At 43.5% G+C, this 18167-nt stretch overlaps 1 protein-coding gene across 1 annotated transcript in view; it reads left to right on the forward strand.

The window, feature by feature from the left end:
- Positions 1–18167, forward strand: part of LOC110491218 (zinc finger MIZ domain-containing protein 1) — a 333151-nt gene that overhangs the window by 88426 nt on the left and 226558 nt on the right. Inside the window, exon 2 of the mRNA XM_036945991.1 lies at positions 6084–6215. The gene's annotated coding sequence lies outside the window, so the exon portion shown is untranslated. The remainder of the gene's footprint in view (positions 1–6083; positions 6216–18167) is intronic.

Raw genomic sequence — 18167 nt, forward strand, 5'->3', positions numbered from 1 at the left:
CCTCTCTCCTCTCCATCCTGTCTCCTCTCTATCCTCTCCATCCTCTCCTCTCTCTCCTCTCCTCTCTATCCTCTCTCCTCTCCTCTCCATCCACCTGTCCTCTCTATCCTCTCCTCTCTCCTCTCCATCCTCTCTCCTCTCCTCTCCTCTCTATCTTCTCCTCTCCTCTCTATCCTATCCTCTCTGCTCCTCTGTCCTCTCCTCTCCTCTCTCCACTCCTCTCCATCCTCTCCATCCTCTCATCTATCCTCTTCTCTCTATCCTCCCTCTGTCATTGTTGTTTCCAGTACAGAGCACACATCAGACCACAACCCAGGAGAAGAGGAGGAGAATCTGGTTTTGAAAAGGAGAGAGCCCCCCCCCCCCCCCCCACCCCCCCCCCCGGTCTCCGACCAAATACAAAATGATTCCTTGTGGTTGGACCGGCCTTTATAGCCTGCATTAACCCTGTGCTGTCAACCAAAGCATGAGCTCTGCTCAGAGAGATGAATCAAACCCAGGAGCTGTGTGCTGGGGATTGGAATAGCTCGCTCTAGCGTTTTCCCTGGGTGTATCACCCCTGTCCTCTGAGTCGTTCTCTGTCAGCAGCGGACCATGCCGCTTATCCATGCAGCGAAGAAATCTAATAAACCACATCAGGAGTCAAACATACTATCAACTGTTAGGAATGGTTGAGAACAGGTTGTGTCTATAGAGAGAGGACCAGTAGTGTCTGTAGAGAGGACCAGTAGTGTCTATAGAGAAGACCAGTAGTGTCTATAGAGAGAGGACCAGTAGTGTCTGTAGAGAGGACCAGTAGTGTCTATAGAGAGGACCAGTAGTGTCTGTAGAGAGGACCAGTAGTGTCTATAGAGAGGACCAGTAGTGTCTGTAGAGAGGACCAGTAGTGTCTATAGAGAGAGGACCAGTAGTGTCTATAGAGAGAGGACCAGTAGTGTCTGTATAGAGGACCAGTAGTGTCTGTAGAGAGGATCAGTAGTGTCTATAGAGAGAGGACCAGTAGTGTCTATAGAGAGAGGACCAGTAGTGTCTATAGAGAGAGGACCAGTAGTGTCTATAGAGAGGACCAGTAGTGTCTGTAGAGAGGACCAGTAGTGTCTATAGAGAGGACCAGTAGTGTCTATAGAGAGAGGACCAGTAGTGTCTGTAGAGAGGACCAGTAGTGTCTGTAGAGAGGACCAGTAGTGTCTATAGAGAGAGGACCAGTAGTGTCTATAGAGAGAGGACCAGTAGTGTCTGTATAGAGGACCAGTAGTGTCTGTAGAGAGGATCAGTAGTGTCTATAGAGAGAGGACCAGTAGTGTCTATAGAGAGAGGACCAGTAGTGTCTATAGAGAGAGGACCAGTAGTGTCTATAGAGAGGACCAGTAGTGTCTGTAGAGAGGACCAGTAGTGTCTATAGAGAGGACCAGTAGTGTCTATAGAGAGAGGACCAGTAGTGTCTGTAGAGAGGACCAGTAGTGTCTATAGAGAGAGGACCAGTAGTGTCTATAGAGAGAGGACCAGTAGTGTCTATAGAGAGAGGACCAGTAGTGTCTATAGAGAGAGGACCAGTAGTGTCAATAGAGAGAGGACCAGTAGTGTCTATAGAGAGAGGACCAGTAGTGTCTATAGAGAGAGGACCAGTAGTGTCTATAGAGAGAGGACCAGTAGTGTCTATAGAGAGAGGACCAGTAGTGTCTATAGAGAGAGGACCAGTAGTGTCTATAGAGAGAGGATCAGTAGTGTCTGTAGAGAGGACCAGTAGTGTCTATAGAGAGAGGACCAGTAGTGTCTGTAGAGAGGATCAGTAGTGTCTATAGAGAGAGGACCAGTAGTGTCTGTAGAGAGGACCAGTAGTGTCTATAGAGAGGACCAGTAGTGTCTATAGAGAGAGGACCAGTAGTGTCTGTAGAGAGGACCAGTAGTGTCTATAGAGAGAGGACCAGTAGTGTCTGTAGAGAGGATCAGTAGTGTCTATAGAGAGAGGACCAGTAGTGTCTATAGAGAGAGGACCAGTAGTGTCTGTAGAGAGGACCAGTAGTGTCTATAGAGAGGACCAGTAGTGTCTATAGAGAGAGGACCAGTATTGTCTGTAGAGAGGACCAGTAGTGTCTATAGAGAGAGGACCAGTAGTGTCTATAGAGAGAGGACCAGTAGTGTCTATAGAGAGAGGACCAGTAGTGTCAATAGAGAGAGGACCAGTAGTGTCTATAGAGAGAGGACCAGTAGTGTCTATAGAGAGAGGACCAGTAGTGTCTATAGAGAAAGGACCAGTAGTGTCTATAGAGAGAGGACCAGTAGTGTCTATAGAGAGAGGACCAGTAGTGTCTATAGAGAGGACCAGTAGTGTCTATAGAGAGAGGACCAGTAGTGTCTATAGAGAGAGGACCAGTAGTGTCTATAGAGAGAGGACCAGTAGTGTCTATAGAGAGAGAACCAGTAGTGTCTATAGAGAGAGGACCAGTAGTATCTGTAGAGAGGACCAGTATTGTCTATAGAGAGAGGACCAGTAGTGTCTATAGAGAGAGGACTAGTAGTTACTGTAGAGAGAGGACCAGTAGTGTCTATAGAGAGAGGACCAGTAGTGTCTATATAGAGAGGACCAGTAGTGTCTATAGAGAGGACCAGTAGTGTCTATAGAGAGGACCAGTCGTGTCTGTAGAGAGGACCAGTAGTGTCTATAGAGAGAGGACCAGTAGTGTCTATATAGAGAGTACCAGTTGTGTCTATAGAGAGAGGACCAGTAGTGTCTGTAGAGAGGACCAGTATTGTCTATAGAGAGGACCAGCAGTGTCTATAGAGAGAGGACCAGTAGGGTCTGTAGAGAGGACCAGTGGTGTCTATAGAGAAAGGACCAGCAGTGTCTATAGAGATGACCAGTAGTGTCTATAGAGAGAGGACCAGTAGTGTCTATAGAGAGAGGACCAGTAGTGTCTGTAGAGAGGACCAGTAGTGTATATAGAGAGAGGACCAGTACTGTCTGTAGAGAGGACCAGTAGTGTCTTTAGAGAGGACCAGTAGTGTCTATAGAGAGAGGACCAGTAGTGTCTATAGAGAGAGGACCAGTAGTGTCTATAGAGAGAGGACCAGTAGTGTCTGTAGAGAGAGGACCAGTAGTGTATATAGAGAGAAGACCAGTAGTGTCTATAGAGAGAGGACCAGTAGTGTCAATAGAGAGAGGACCAGTAGTGTCTATAGAGAGAGGACCAGTAGTGTCTGTAGAGAGAGGACCAGTAGTGTCTATAGAGAGAGGACCAGTAGTGTCTATAGAGAGAGGACCAGTAGTGTCTATAGAGAGAGGACCAGTAGTGTCTATAGAGAGAGGACCAGTAGTGTATATAGAGAGAAGACCAGTAGTGTCTATAGAGAGGACCAGTAGTGTCTATAGAGAGAGGACCAGTAGTGTCTATAGAGAGAGGACCAGTAGTGTCTATAGAGAGAGGACCAGTAGTGTCTGTAGAGAGAGGACCAGTAGTGTCTATAGAGAGAGGACCAGTAGTGTCTATAGAGAGAGGACCAGTAGTGTCTATAGAGAGAGGACCAGTAGTGTCTATAGAGAGAGGACCAGTAGTGTCTATAGAGAGAGGACCAGTAGTGTCTATAGAGAAAGGACCAGTAGTGTCTATAGAGAGAGGACTAGTAGTGTCTGTAGAGAGGACCAGTAGTGTCTATAGAGAGAGGACCAGTAGTGTCTATAGAGAAGACCAGTAGTGTCTATAGAGAGGACCAGTAGTGTCTACAGAGAGAGGACCAGTAGTGTCTATAGAGAGAGGACCAGTAGTGTCTATAGAGAGAGGACCAGTAGTGTCTGTAGAGAGAGGACCAGTAGTGTCTATAGAGAGAGGACCAGTAGTGTCTATAGAGAGAGGACCAGTAGTGTCTATAGAGAGAGGACCATTAGTGTCTATAGAGAGAGAGGACCAGTAGTGTCCATAGAGAGAGGACCAGTAGTGTCTATAGAGAGGACCAGTAGTGTCTATAGAGAAGACCAGTAGTGTCTATAGAGAGAGGACCAGTAGTGTCTATAGAGAGAGGACCAGTAGTGTCTATAGAGAGAGGACCAGTAGTGTCTATAGAGAGAGGACCAGTAGAGTCTATAGAGTGAGGACCAGTAGTGTCTATAGAGAGAGAGGACCAGTAGTGTCTATAGAGAGAGGACCAGTAGTGTCTATAGAGAGGACCAGTAGAGTCTATAGAGTGAGGACCAGTAGTGTCTATAGAGAGAGGACCAGTAGTGTCTATAGAGAAAGGACCAGTAGTGTCTATAGAGAGAGAGGACCAGTAGTGTCTATAGAGAGAGGACCAGTAGTGTCTATAGAGAGGACCAGTAGTGTCTATAGAGAAGACCAGTAGTGTCTATAGAGAGAGGACCAGTAGTGTCTATAGAGAGAGGACCAGTAGTGTCTATAGAGAGAGGACCAGTAGTGTCTATAGAGAGAGGACCAGTAGTGTCTATAGAGAGAGGACCAGTATTGTCTATAGAGAGAGGACCAGTAGTGTCTATAGAGAGAGGACCAGTAGTGTCTATAGAGAGAGGACCAGTAGTGTCTATAGAGAGAGGACCAGTAGTGTCTATAGAGAGAGAACCAAATAGTGTCTATAGAGAGAGGACCAGTATTGTCTATAGAGAGAGGACCAGTAGTGTCTATAGAGAGAGGACCAGTAGTGTCTATAGAGAGAGGACCAGTAGTGTCTATAGAGAGAGGACCAGTAGTGTCTATAGAGAGAGGACCAGTAGTGTCTATAGAGAGAGGACCAGTAGTGTCTATAGAGAGAGGACCAGTAGTGTCTATAGAGAGAGGACCAGTAGTGTCTATAGAGAGAGGACCAGTAGTGTCTATAGAGAGAGAGGACCAGTAGTGTCTATAGAGAGAGGACCAGTAGTGTCTATAGAGAGGACCAGTAGAGTCTATAGAGTGAGGACCAGTAGTGTCTATAGAGAGAGAGGACCAGTAGTGTCTATAGAGAGAGGACCAGTAGTGTCTATAGAGAGGACCAGTAGAGTCTATAGAGTGAGGACCAGTAGTGTCTATAGAGAGAGATGACCAGTAGTGTCTATAGAGAGAGGACCAGTAGTGTCTATAGAGAGAGGACCAGTAGTGTCTATAGAGAGAGGACCAGTAGTGTCTATAGAGAGAGGACCAGTAGTGTCTATAGAGAGAGGACCAGTAGTGTCTATAGAGATAGGACCAGTAGTGTCTATAGAGAGAGGACCAGTAGTGTCTATAGAGAGAGGACCAGTAGTGTCTATAGAGAGAGGACCAGTAGTGTCTGTAGAGAGAGGACCAGTAGTGTCTATAGAGAGAGGACCAGTAGTGTCTATAGAGAGAGGACCAGTAGTGTCTATAGAGAGAGGATCAGTAGTGTCTATAGAGAGAGGACCAGTAGTGTCTATAGAGAGAGAACCAGTAGTGTCTATAGAGAGGACCAGTAGTGTCTATAGAGAGAGGACCAGTAGTGTCTATAGAGAGAGGACCAGTAGTGTCTGTAGAGAGGACCAGTAGTGTCTATAGAGAGAGGACCAGTAGTGTCTATAGAGAGAGGACCAGTAGTGTCTATAGAGAGGACCAGTAGTGTCTATAGAGAGAGGACCAGTAGTGTCTATAGAGAGGACCAGTAGTGTCTATAGAGAGAGGACCAGTAGTGTCTATAGAGAGAGGACCAGTAGTGTCTATAGAGAGAGGACCAGTAGTGTCTATAGAGAGAGGACCAGTAGTGTCTATAGAGAGAGGACCAGTAGTGTCTATAGAGAGAGGACCAGTAGTGTCTATAGAGAGAGGACCAGTAGTGTCTATAGAGAGAAAGGACCAGTAGTGTCAATTCATTGTTTATTTTGCGTCCCAAAGCCCCCGCTGGTTCTTTATGTTCCCTGGTTCAAAACATAGTTGCACTATGTAGGGAATAGTTTGGTATTTGGGAAGGAGGCCAAAACCTCTTGTCATTTTGCTGAATTAATTAATGCATGTATTTGGTGACAGATGTGAAATTAAATATGGTGTCACAACATGTTTTCTTAATTTTTAAAAACAAATTGTTTCATTGTTTTTAATGACAACTGTTAGATCAATAAACTGAACTTCTTCAATGTTTTGTCGTTTTAGGAGCAGCAGAATCTGGGGTGGAGGACCCCTACCTGACATGTGACTGGGTGGGGGGGGGGGTGGGGGGGTCTGATGTGGCGGTAGACAGAGAGAGACGGAGGAAGAAGAATCCAGGATTTATAGTCAACACAGGTGAGTTCCTTTCCTCATTAAACTATCTCACCCTTTTCCCAATGCAGAGCCTGGGCTCTAAACACTGCGATCGTGTTTGGTTGGTCCTACTTGTTATAAACTCTGGGATAGTGTTTGGTTGGTTCTACTTGTTATAAACTCTGGGATAGTGTTTGGTTGGTCATACTTTCTCTAAACACTGGGATAGTGTTTGGTTGGTTCTACTTGTTATAAAGTCTGGGATAGTGTTTGGTTGGTCCTACTTGCTATAAACTTTGGGATAGTGTTTGGTTCATCCTACTTGCTCTAAACACTGGGATAGTGTTTGGTTTGTCCTACTTGTTATAAACACTGGGATAGTGTTTGGTTTGTCCTAGTTGCTATAAACACTGGGATAGTGTTTGGTCCGTCCTACTTTCTCTAAACACTGGGATAGTGTTTGGTTGGTCCTACTCGTTATAAACACTGGGATAGTGTTTGGTTGGTCCTACTCGTTATAAACACTGGGATAGTGTTTGGTTGGTCCTACTCGTTATAAACACTGGGATAGTGTTTGGTTGGTCCTACTCGTTATAAACACTGGGATAGTGTTTGGTTGGTCCTACTCGTTATAAACACTGGGATAGTGTTTGGTTGGTCAACATATTTGGTTTGCAGGCTTTATCAGCTGGATAAAAATGCAATACAGTTGGCCCGGTTGGTTTAGGTTGGCTGCTGTAGGCAGAGGGAGGGAGGGAGTGAGGGAGGGAGGGAGTGAGGGAGTGAGGGAGGGAGGGAGTGAGGGAGTGAGGGAGTGAGGGAGGGAGGGAGGGAGGGAGGGAGGGAGGGAGGGAGGGAGGGAGGGAGGGAGGGAGGGAGGAAGTGTGTGTGTGTGTGTGTGTGTGTGTGGAGTTGGGATCCTTCTTGAGTCCACTCCCATGACTAATGCCAGGAGGAGGTTCTTATTAAATATCTTGACCTCCAGACGAACTTTGCTAGCATTCCTTTACTAGTTCATCTTTAACCCCCCCCCCCCCCCCATTCATTTTCTAGTTCATCTTTAACCACCCCCCCCCCCCCATTAATTTCTAGTTCATCTTTAACCACCCCCCCTCCCATTCATTTTCTAGTTCATCTTTAACCCCCCCCCCCTCCCCCCCCATTCATTTTCTAGATAGCATTTTCCCTAAAGATGTTCTGTGTTTAATAAATACATAAAAAAATGTGTAACAAAGATAATTATTATAATACGAAATATTAAACAAATTAATAAATACTAATTAACTTTGACGACATTGTGAAATTAAAATTTGACATTTTCTTTGAGCGAGAATGCATGCAGGCAGATTTTGGTTAATTTGACAATTTTCTTTCCAGTTTGATTAATGAGTCTAATATGCTATGCTTCCAAAGCCAACATGTGAATTAATAGCCCTCCGTAATACGTATTAAGAACACTTTTGATAAAGATGCTGATTGGCTTATGAAATGGTACAGGACTCATGCTGGGGTCCATTAGCATGGCGGGCTAATCTAATAGGCTAGTCATCTATAGCTGAAAGTAACAAGCGTTTCTCTGTTTAGCCAATATGGTTCTATTGTAAACATGCTCTTCTTGTTTCTACATGTTGTCTCACCTGTTTTTTAACAGAAAATATATATTAATCTTTGTTTTTTCCCCCATAATACATTAGAAAATACACAATAAACACTATCGCAATATATATATATATTTATATACACACACATATTAGAACACAAAAGCATACTGGTAAGCACAAGTAAAACCACAAATAAATCCCCCTCTCCTCTCTCCTCTCTTGCTCTCTCCCCCTTCCTCTCCCCTCTTTCCTCTTTCCCCCTTCCTCTCCCCTCTTTCCCCTCCTTCTTCTCTCCCCCTTCCTCTCCCCTCTCTCCCCTCCTTCTTCTCTCCCCTCTTCCTCTCCCCTCTCTCCCCCTCCTTCCTCTCTCCCCTCTTCCTCTCTCCTCTCCCTTCCACCCAGCCTGGGACACCAGAATGTGAGTTAATCCCAGCAGCCCTCAGCCCTCTGGGTCGGTCTGTTAACATCAGAATGTGAGTTATTCCCAGCAGCCCTCTGGGTCGGTCTGTTAACATCCGAATGTGAGTTATTCCCAGCAGCCCTCAGCCCTCTGGGTCGGTCTGTTAACATCAGAATGTGAGTTATTCCCAGCAGCCCTCTGGGTCGGTCTGTTAACATCAGAATGTGAGTTATTCCCAGCAGCTCTCAGCCCTCTGGGTCGGTCTGTTAACATCAGAATGTGAGTTATTCCCAGCAGCCCTCAGCCCCCTGGGTCTGTCTGTTAACATCAGAATGTGAGTTATTCCCAGCAGCCCTCAGCCCTCTGGGTCGGTCTGTTAACATCAGAATGTGAGTTATTCCCAGCAGCCCTCAGCCCTCTGGGTCGGTCTGTTAACATCAGAATGTGAGTTTTTCCCAGCAGCCCTCAGCCCTCTGGGTCGGTCTGTTAACATCAGAATGTGAGTTATTCCCAGCAGCCCTCTGGGTCGGTCTGTTAACATCAGGATGTGAGTTATTCCCAGCAGCCCTCAGCCCTCTGGGTCGGTCTGTTAACACATTAGTGCACCAAATGTGCTTCGCTTGAACAGTTGCCCCGCCCTTACAAATATCAAGAGATTTGACCCCACTCTCTCACTGGAAGACTGAAAGAGGCTTTGCTGCTCAACCAGTGGGAGGGAGGGAGGGAGGGAACAGGATAGGGGAGGGGGGGGGCTTAAACCAAAAGCTCCAGGGTTTGGTATTGCATTGTAACAGAACAGTAGCCATATTAACTATACTATTCCAGATTTGAATTATACAGTGCCTTGCGAAAGTATTCGGCCCCCTTGAACTTTGCAACCTTTTGCCACATTTCAGGCCTCAAACATAAAGATATAAAACTGTATTTTTTGTGAGGAATCAACAACAAGTGGGACACAATCATGAGGTGGAACGACATTTATTGGATATTTCAAACTTTTTTAACAAATCAAAAACTGAAAAATTGGGCGTGCAAAATTATTCAGCCCCTTTACTTTCAGTGCAGCAAACTCTCTCCAGAAGTTCAGTGAGGATCTCTGAATGATCCAATGTTGACCTAAATGACTAATGATGATAAATACAATCCACCTGTGTGTAATCAAGCCTCCGTATAAATGCACCTGCACTGTGATAGTCTCAGAGGTCCGTTAAAAGCGCAGAGAGCATCATGAAGAACAAGGAACACACCAGGCAGGTCCGAGATACTGTTGTGAAGAAGTTTAAAGCCGGATTTGGATACAAAAAGATTTCCCAAGCTTTAAACATCCCAAGGAGCACTGTGCAAGCGATAATATTGAAATGGAAGGAGTATCAGACCACTGCAAATCTACCAAGACCTGGCTGTCCCTCTAAACTTTCAGCTCATACAAGGAGAAGACTGATCAGAGATGCAGCCAAGAGGCCCATGATCACTCTGGATGAACTGCAGAGATCTACAGCTGAGGTGGGAGACTCTGTCCATAGGACAACAATCAGTCGTATATTGCACAAATCTGGCCTTTATGGAAGAGTGGCAAGAAGAAAGCCATTTCTTAAAGATATCCATAAAAGGTGTCGTTTAAAGTTTGCCACAAGCCACCTGGGAGACACACCAAACATGTGGAAGAAGGTGCTCTGGTCAGATGAAACCAAAATGTAACTTTTTGGCAACAATGCAAAACGTTATGTTTGGCGTAAAAGCAACACAGCTCATCACCCTGAACACACCATCTCCACTGTCAAACATGGTGGTGGCAGCATCATGGTTTGGGCCTGCTTTTCTTCAGCAGGGACAGGGAAGATGGTTAAAATTGATGGGAAGATGGATGGAGCCAAATACAGGACCATTCTGGAAGAAAACCTGATGGAGTCTGCAAAAGACCTGAGACTGGGACGGAGATTTGTCTTCCAACAAGACAATGATCCAAAACATAAAGCAAAATCTACAATGGAATGGTTCAAAAATAAACATATCCAGGTGTTAGAATGGCCAAGTCAAAGTCCAGACCTGAATCCAATCGAGAATCTGTGGAAAGAACTGAAAACTGCTGTTCACAAATGCTCTCCATCCAACCACACTGAGCTCGAGCTGTTTTGCAAGGAGGAATGGGAAAAAATTCAGTCTCTCGATGTGCAAAACTGATAGAGACATACCCCAAGCGACATACAGCTGTAATCGCAGCAAAAGGTGGCGCTACAAAGTATTAACTTAAGGGGGCTGAATAATTTTGCACGCCCAATTTTTCAGTTTTTGATTTGTTAAAAAAGTTTGAAATATCCAATAAATGTCGTTCCACTTCATGATTGTGTCCCACTTGTTGTTGATTCTTCACAAAAAAATACAGTTTTATATCTTTATGTTTGAGGCCTGAAATGTGGCAAAAGGTTGCAAAGTTCAAGGGGGCCGAATACTTTCGCAAGGCACTGTACATGGTCTCTCTATCTCTGTAACTCTGTCTCTGTATCTCTATATCTCTATATCTCTATTTAACTGTATCTCTAAATAACTCTATCGCTATACCTCTATATCTCTATAGCTCTGTACCTCTATATAACTGTATCTCTATATCTCTATATAACTCTATCGCTATACCTCTAAATCTCTATATCTCTGTATCTCTATATAACTGTATCTCTATATCTCTATATAACTCTATCGCTATACCTCTAAATCTCTATATCTCTATATCTCTGTACCTCTATATAACTGTATCTCTATATAACTCTATCGCTATACCTCTATATCTCTATAGCTCTGTACCTCTATATAACTGTATCTCTATATCTCTATATAACTCTATCGCTATACCTCTAAATCTCTATATCTCTGTATCTCTATATAACTGTATCTCTATATCTCTATATAACTCTATCGCTATACCTCTAAATCTCTATATCTCTATATCTCTGTACCTCTATATAACTGTATCGCTATACCTCTATAACTCTATATATCTGTACCTCTATATGACTGTATCTCTATATCTCTATATAACTCTATCGCTATACCTCTAAATCTCTATATCTCTGTACCTCTATATAACTGTATCTCTATATCTCTATATAACTCTATCGCTATACCTCTATAACTCTATATATCTGTACCTCTATATGACTGTATCTCTATATCTCTATATAACTATATCGCTATACCTCTAAATCTCTATATCTCTGTATTTTTTTATACCTCTGTACCTCTATATGACTGTATCTATATATCTCTATATAACTGTATCTCTATATCTCTATACCTCTATATCTCTATATCTCTATATAACTATATCTCTATATGACTGTATCTATATATCTCTATATGACTGTATCTATATATCTCTATATAACTCTATCTTTATATCTCTATACCTCTGTATCTCTATATCTCTATATAACTATATCTCTATATCTCTATACCTCTATATAACTGTATCTCTATATAACTCTATCGCTATACCTCTATATCTCTGTATTTTTTATACCTCTGTACCTCTATATGACTGTATCTATATATCTCGATATATTCGATTCAATTCAAGGGGCTTTATTGGCATGGGAAACGTGTTAACATTGAAAAAGCAAGTGAGGTAGATAATATATAAAGTGAATATATAAAGTGAAATAAACAATAAAAATTAACAGTAAACATTACACATACAGAAGTTTCAAAACAGTAAAGACATCACAAATGTCATATTATATATATATATATATACAGTGTTTTAACAATGTACAAATGGACAAAAAAGTTAAAGGACACAAGATAAAATAAATAAGCATAAATATGGGTTGTATTTACAATGGTGTTTGTTCTTTACTGGTTGCCCTTTTCTCGCGGCAACAGGTCACAAATCTTGCTGCTGTGATGGCACACTGTGGAATTTCACCCAGTAGATATGGGAGTTTTTCAAAATTGGATTTGTTTTCGAATTCTTTGTGGATCTGTGTAATCTGAGGGAAATGTGTGTCTCTAATATGGTCATACATTGGGCAGGAGGTTAGGAAGTGCAGCTCAGTTTCCACCTCATTTTGTGGGCAGTGAGCACATAGCCTGTCTTCTCTTGAGAGCCATGTCTGCCTACGGCGGCCTTTCTCAGTAGCAAGGCTATGCTCACTGAGTCTGTACATAGTCAAAGCTTTCCTTAATTTTGGGTCAGTCACAGTGGTCAGGTATTCTGCCGCTGTGTACTCTCTGTTTAGGGCCAAATAGCATTCTAGTTTGCTCTGTTTTTTTGTTAATTCTTTCCAATGTGTCAAGTAATTATCTTTTTGTTTTCTCATGATTTGGTTGGGTCTAATTGTGCTGTTGTCCTGGGGCTCTGTAGGGTGTGTTTGTGTTTGTGAACAGATCCCCAGGACTAGCTTGCTTAGGGGACTCTTCTCCAGGTTCATCTCTCTGTAGGTGATGGCTTTGTTATGGAAGGTTTGGGAATCGCTTCCTTTTAGGTGGTTGTAGAATTTAACGGCTCTTTTCTGGATTTTGATAATTAGTGGGTCAAATCAAATCAAATTTTATTTGTCACATACACATGGTTAGCAGATGTTAATGCGAGTGTAGCGAAATGCTTGTGCTTCTAGTTCCGACAATGCAGTAATAACAAGTAATCTAACTAACAATTCCAAAACTACTGTCTTGTACACAGTGTAAGGGGATAAAGAATATGTACATAAGGATATATGAATGAGTGATGGTACAGAGCAGCATAGGCAAGATACAGTAGATGGTATCGAGTACAGTATGTACAAATGAGATGAGTATGTAAACAAAGTGGCATAGTTTAAAGTGGCTAGTGATACATGTATTACATAAGGATACAGTCGATGATATAGAGTACAGTATATACGTATGCATATGAGATGAATAATGTAGGGTAAGTAACATTTATATAAGGTAGCATTGTTTAAAGTGGCTAGTGATATATTTACATCATTTCCCATCAATTCCCATTATTAAAGTGGCTGGAGTTGAGTCAGTGTGTTGGCAGCAGCCACTCAATGTTAGTGGTGGCTGTTTAACAGTCTGATGGCCTTGAGATAGAAGCTGTTTTTCAGTCTCTCGGTCCCAGCTTTGATGCACCTGTACTGACCTCGCCTTCTGGATGATAGCGGGGTGAACAGGCAGTGGCTCGGGTGGTTGATGTCCTTGATGATCTTTATGGCCTTCCTGTGACATCGGGTGGAGTAGGAGTCCTGTATCGGCCTAATTCTGCTCTGCGTGCATTATTTGGTGTTCTACGTTGTACACGGAGGATATTTTTGCAGAATTCTGCGTGCAGAGTCTCAATTTGGTGTTTGTCCCATTTTGTGAAGTCTTGGTTGGTGAGAAGACCCCAGACCTCACAACCATAAAGGGCAATGGGCTCTATGACTGATTCAAGTATTTTTAGCCAAATCCTAATTGGTATGTTGAAATGTATGTTTATTTTGATGGCATAGAATGCCCTTCTTGCCTTGTCTCTCAGATCGTTCACAGCTTTGTGGAAGTTACCTGTGGCGCTGATGTTTAGGCCAAGGTATGTATAGTTTTTTGTGTGCTCTAGGGCAACAGTGTCTAGATGGAATTTGTATTTGTGGTCCTGGTGACTGGACCTTTTTTGGAACACCATTATTTTGGTCTTACTGAGATTTACTGTCAGGGCCCAGGTCTGACAGAATCTGTGCATAAGATCTAGGTGCTGCTGTAGGCCCTCCTTGGTTGGTGACAGAAGCACCAGATCATCGGGGGGAGGCCTGGTGCTGCAGACTTTTCTAGTGTATATCTCTATCTCTTTATCTTTAAATCTCTGTATCTCTATATCTCTCTACCTCTAAACCTCCGTATCTCTATACCTCTGTATCTCTATATCTCTATATTTTTATTTCTATATATCTCTATCTCTATATCTTTAAATCTCTGTATCTATATCTTTATATCTCTGTATCTCTAAATCTTTATATCTCTGTACCTCTATATCTCTATATCTCTATATCTCTGTATCTCTATACCTCTATACCTCTATATCTTTATATCTCTGTATCTCTGTATCTCTGTATCTCTGTCTCTAGATCTCTTTATGTCTACATCTTTATATCTCTGTATCTCTTTGTATTTCTGTATCTCTCTATATCTCTGTGTCTTTATACCTCTATATCTCTATACCTCTATATCTCTATATCTCTGTTTATCTATACCACTATACCTCTATATCTCTATATCTCTATATCTCTATACCTCTTTGTATTTCTGTATCTCTCTCTCCCTATACCATCTCTCTCTCTTGTGCAGTGTCGTTGTTTACTGCACAGTAATATCTGTCACAGCGAGTTGGTCACATGGTTCCCGTCCTGTGCTAGACTGCCATGGTGCCTTGGCCAAGGCAGACTCCTACGTGGCTCCTTATATCCCGACAGGTTTGACCAAGGCTACCCAGGGTCCATAGGGGTCTTGGTCAAATCTAGTGTAATACATAGGGAATGGCTGGCAGCTGGCTGTACCTTGTATGTATATATATTATATGTATGTATGTATGTATATTATATATATATATATATATATATATATTACATATTATATGTATGTATGTGTATATATTATATATATGTATATTATATATGTATATATATGTATGTATATATATATATATATATATATATATATATATATATATATATATATATATATATATATATACAGTGCCTTGCGAAAGTATTCGGCCCCCTTGAACTTTGCGACCTTTTGCCACATTTCAGGCTTCAAACATAAAGATATAAAACTGTATTTTTTTGTGAAGAATCAACAACAAGTGGGGCACAATCATGAAGTGGAACAACATTTATTGGATATTTCAAACTTTTTTCCCACTCGTTGTTGATTCTTCACAAAAAAATACAGTTTTATATCTTTACGTTTGAAGCCTGAAATGTGGCAAAAGGTCGCAAAGTTCAAGGGGGCCGAATACTTTCGCAAGGCACTGTATATTATATATGTATGTATGTATATATATATATATACCTTGTATATTAGTCTAGCTTCATAGGGAATGGCTGGCAGCTGGCTGTACCTTGTATGTATATATATATATATTAGTCTAGCTTCACCCCACACTCACTAGAAGTCAGTGTGAAGCATTTAAGCCACAGTCATTTCTCTATGTCTGTGTCCTTGACAGAGATAATATATGATCTGTCTGCATAGCTATTTGACTGTCTCATCTCATGTGGAGAATCTGATCCATACATGCTGTCTGACAACCTAGCTTCTCATTTAACATACAGTTCATGAAGGCTTGTTAAGAGGGAGGGAGTGAGGGAGTGAGGGAGTGAGGGAGTGAGGGAGGGAGGGAGGGAGGGAGGGAGGGAGGGAGAGAGAGAGAGAGAGAGAGAGAGAGAGAGAGAGAGAGAGAGAGAGAGAGAGAGAGAGAGAGAGAGAGAGAGAGAGAGAGAGAGAGAGAGAGAGAGAGAGAGAGAGAGAGAGAGAGAGAGACACAGAGAGAGACACAGAGAGAGACACAGAGAGAGACACAGAGAGAGAGAGAGAGAGAGAGAGAATTGTTGTTGTCATTAATATTGTAGTTGTTGTTAATGGTAATCCCATGTCCACTACTACTATTATTATTGCTGTTGGTCCCACCATTCATTTATATATATATATATATTGAGGATTTAATGTCTTATTTTACCTCATATTATATTGTAGTGTCCAGCTGTAGCAGCAAACAGGCCCTTAAAACACAGTGTTCCCTCCCTGTCTCACAGTGCAGTACTCTGTCTCCTTCTCTGTCTCACAGTACAGTACTCTGTCTCCTTTTCTCTTTCCACTAGGTCACTGTCTCACAGTACAGTACTCTGTCTCCCTCCCTGTCTCACAGTTCAGTACTCTGTCTCCCTCTCTGTCTCACAGTACAGTACTCTGTCTGCCTCCCTGTCTCACAGTACAGTACTCTGTCTCCCTCCCTGTCTCACAGTATAGTACTCTAGGTCTGCCTCCCTGTCTCACAGTTCAGTACTCTGTCTCCCTCTCTGTCTCACAGTACAGTACTCTGTCTGCCTCCCTGTCTCACAGTGCAGTACTCTGTCTCCTTCTCTGTCTCACAGTACAGTACTCTGTCTCCTTTTCTCTTTCCACTAGGTCACTGTCTCACAGTACAGTACTCTGTCTCCCTCTCTCTTTCCACTAGGTCACTGTCTCACAGTACAGTACTCTGTCTCCCTCCCTGTCTCACAGTTCAGTACTCTGTCTCCCTCTCTGTCTCACAGTACAGTACTCTGTCTGCCTCCCTGTCTCACAGTGCAGTACTCTGTCTCCTTCTCTGTCTCACAGTACAGTACTCTGTCTCCTTTTCTCTTTCCACTAGGTCACTGTCTCACAGTACAGTACTCTGTCTCCCTCTCTCTTTCCACTAGGTCACTGTCTCACAGTACAGTACTCTGTCTCCCTCCCTGTCTCACAGTTCAGTACTCTGTCTCCCTCTCTGTCTCACAGTACAGTACTCTGTCTGCCTCCCTGTCTCACAGTACAGTACTCTGTCTCCCTCCCTGTCTCACAGTATAGTACTCTAGGTCTGCCTCCCTGTCTCACAGTACAGTACTCTGTCTCCCTCTCTCTTTCCACTAGGTCACTGTCTCACAGTACGGTACTCTGTCTCCCTCCCTGTCTCACAGTACAGTACTCTGTCTCCCTCCCTGTCTCACAGTACAGTACTCTGTCTCCCTCCCTGTCTCACAGTATAGTACTCTAGGTCTGCCTCCCTGTCTCACAGTACAGTACTCTGTCTCCCTCTCTCTTTCCACTAGGTCACTGTCTCACAGTACGGTACTCTGTCTCCCTCCCTGTCTCACAGTACAGTACTCTGTCTCCCTCCCTGTCTCACAGTACAGTACTCTGTCTCCCTCCCTGTCTCACAGTACAGTACACTGTCTCCCTCACTGTCTCACAGTACAGGGATAAGACTCTCTCTCCCTCTCTCTTTCCACTAGGTGATGTGTTTTTGATGATTTGGTTGGGGCAGATTGAGTCTCTATGGGGTTGGTTTGGGTTAGTGAACTGAGCCTCAGAACCAGCTGGCTGAGTGCCTTCCTGAGTCTCTATGGGGTTGGTTTGGGTTAGTGAACTGAGCCTCAGAACCAGCTGGCTGAGTGCCTTCCTGAGGCTCTATGGGGTTGGTTTGGGTTGGTGAACTGAGCCTCAGAACCAGCTGGCTGAGTGCCTTCCTGAGGCTCTATGGGGTTGGTTTGGGTTAGTGAACTGAGCCTCAGAACCAGCTGGCTGAGTGCCTTCCTGAGGCTCTATGGGGTTGGTTTGGGTTAGTGAACTGAGCCTCAGAACCAGCTGGCTGAGTGCCTTCCTGAGGCTCTATGGGGTTGGTTTGGGTTAGTGAACTGAGCCTCAGAACCAGCTGGCTGACTGCTGTCCTGAGTCTCTATGGGGTTGGTTTTGGTTTAGTGAACTGAGCCTCAGAACCAACTCGCTGAGTGCTGTCCTGAGTCTCTATGGGGTTGGTTTGGGTTAGTGAACTGAGCCTCAGAACCAGCTGGCTGACTGCTGTCCTGAGTCTCTATGGGGTTGGTTTGGTTTAGTGAACTGAGCCTCAGAACCAGCTGGGCTGAGGGCTGTCCTGAGGCTCTATGGGGTTGGTTTGGGTTAGTGAACTGAGCCTCAGAACCAGCTGGCTGACTGCTGTCCTGAGTCTCTATGGGGTTGGTTTGGTTTAGTGAACTGAGCCTCAGAACCAGCTGGCTGAGTGCTGTCCTGAGGATCTATGGGAATGGTTTGGGTTAGTGAACTGAGCCTCAGAACCAGCTCGCTGAGTGCCTTCCTGAGGCTCTATGGGGTTGGTTTGGGTTAGTGAACTGAGCCTCAGAACCAGCTGGCTGAGGGGACTCTTCTCTTGTTTCATCTCTTGACATTGTAGGGCTGTGTGATGGAGAGTGATGAAGATGGTTGTAAAATGTGCTGGCTCTTTTTTTCTATTTGAATGAGGAG

The sequence above is a fragment of the Oncorhynchus mykiss genome, chromosome 16, assembly GCF_013265735.2.
Source record: "Oncorhynchus mykiss isolate Arlee chromosome 16, USDA_OmykA_1.1, whole genome shotgun sequence".
Classification (NCBI taxonomy): domain Eukaryota; kingdom Metazoa; phylum Chordata; class Actinopteri; order Salmoniformes; family Salmonidae; genus Oncorhynchus; species Oncorhynchus mykiss.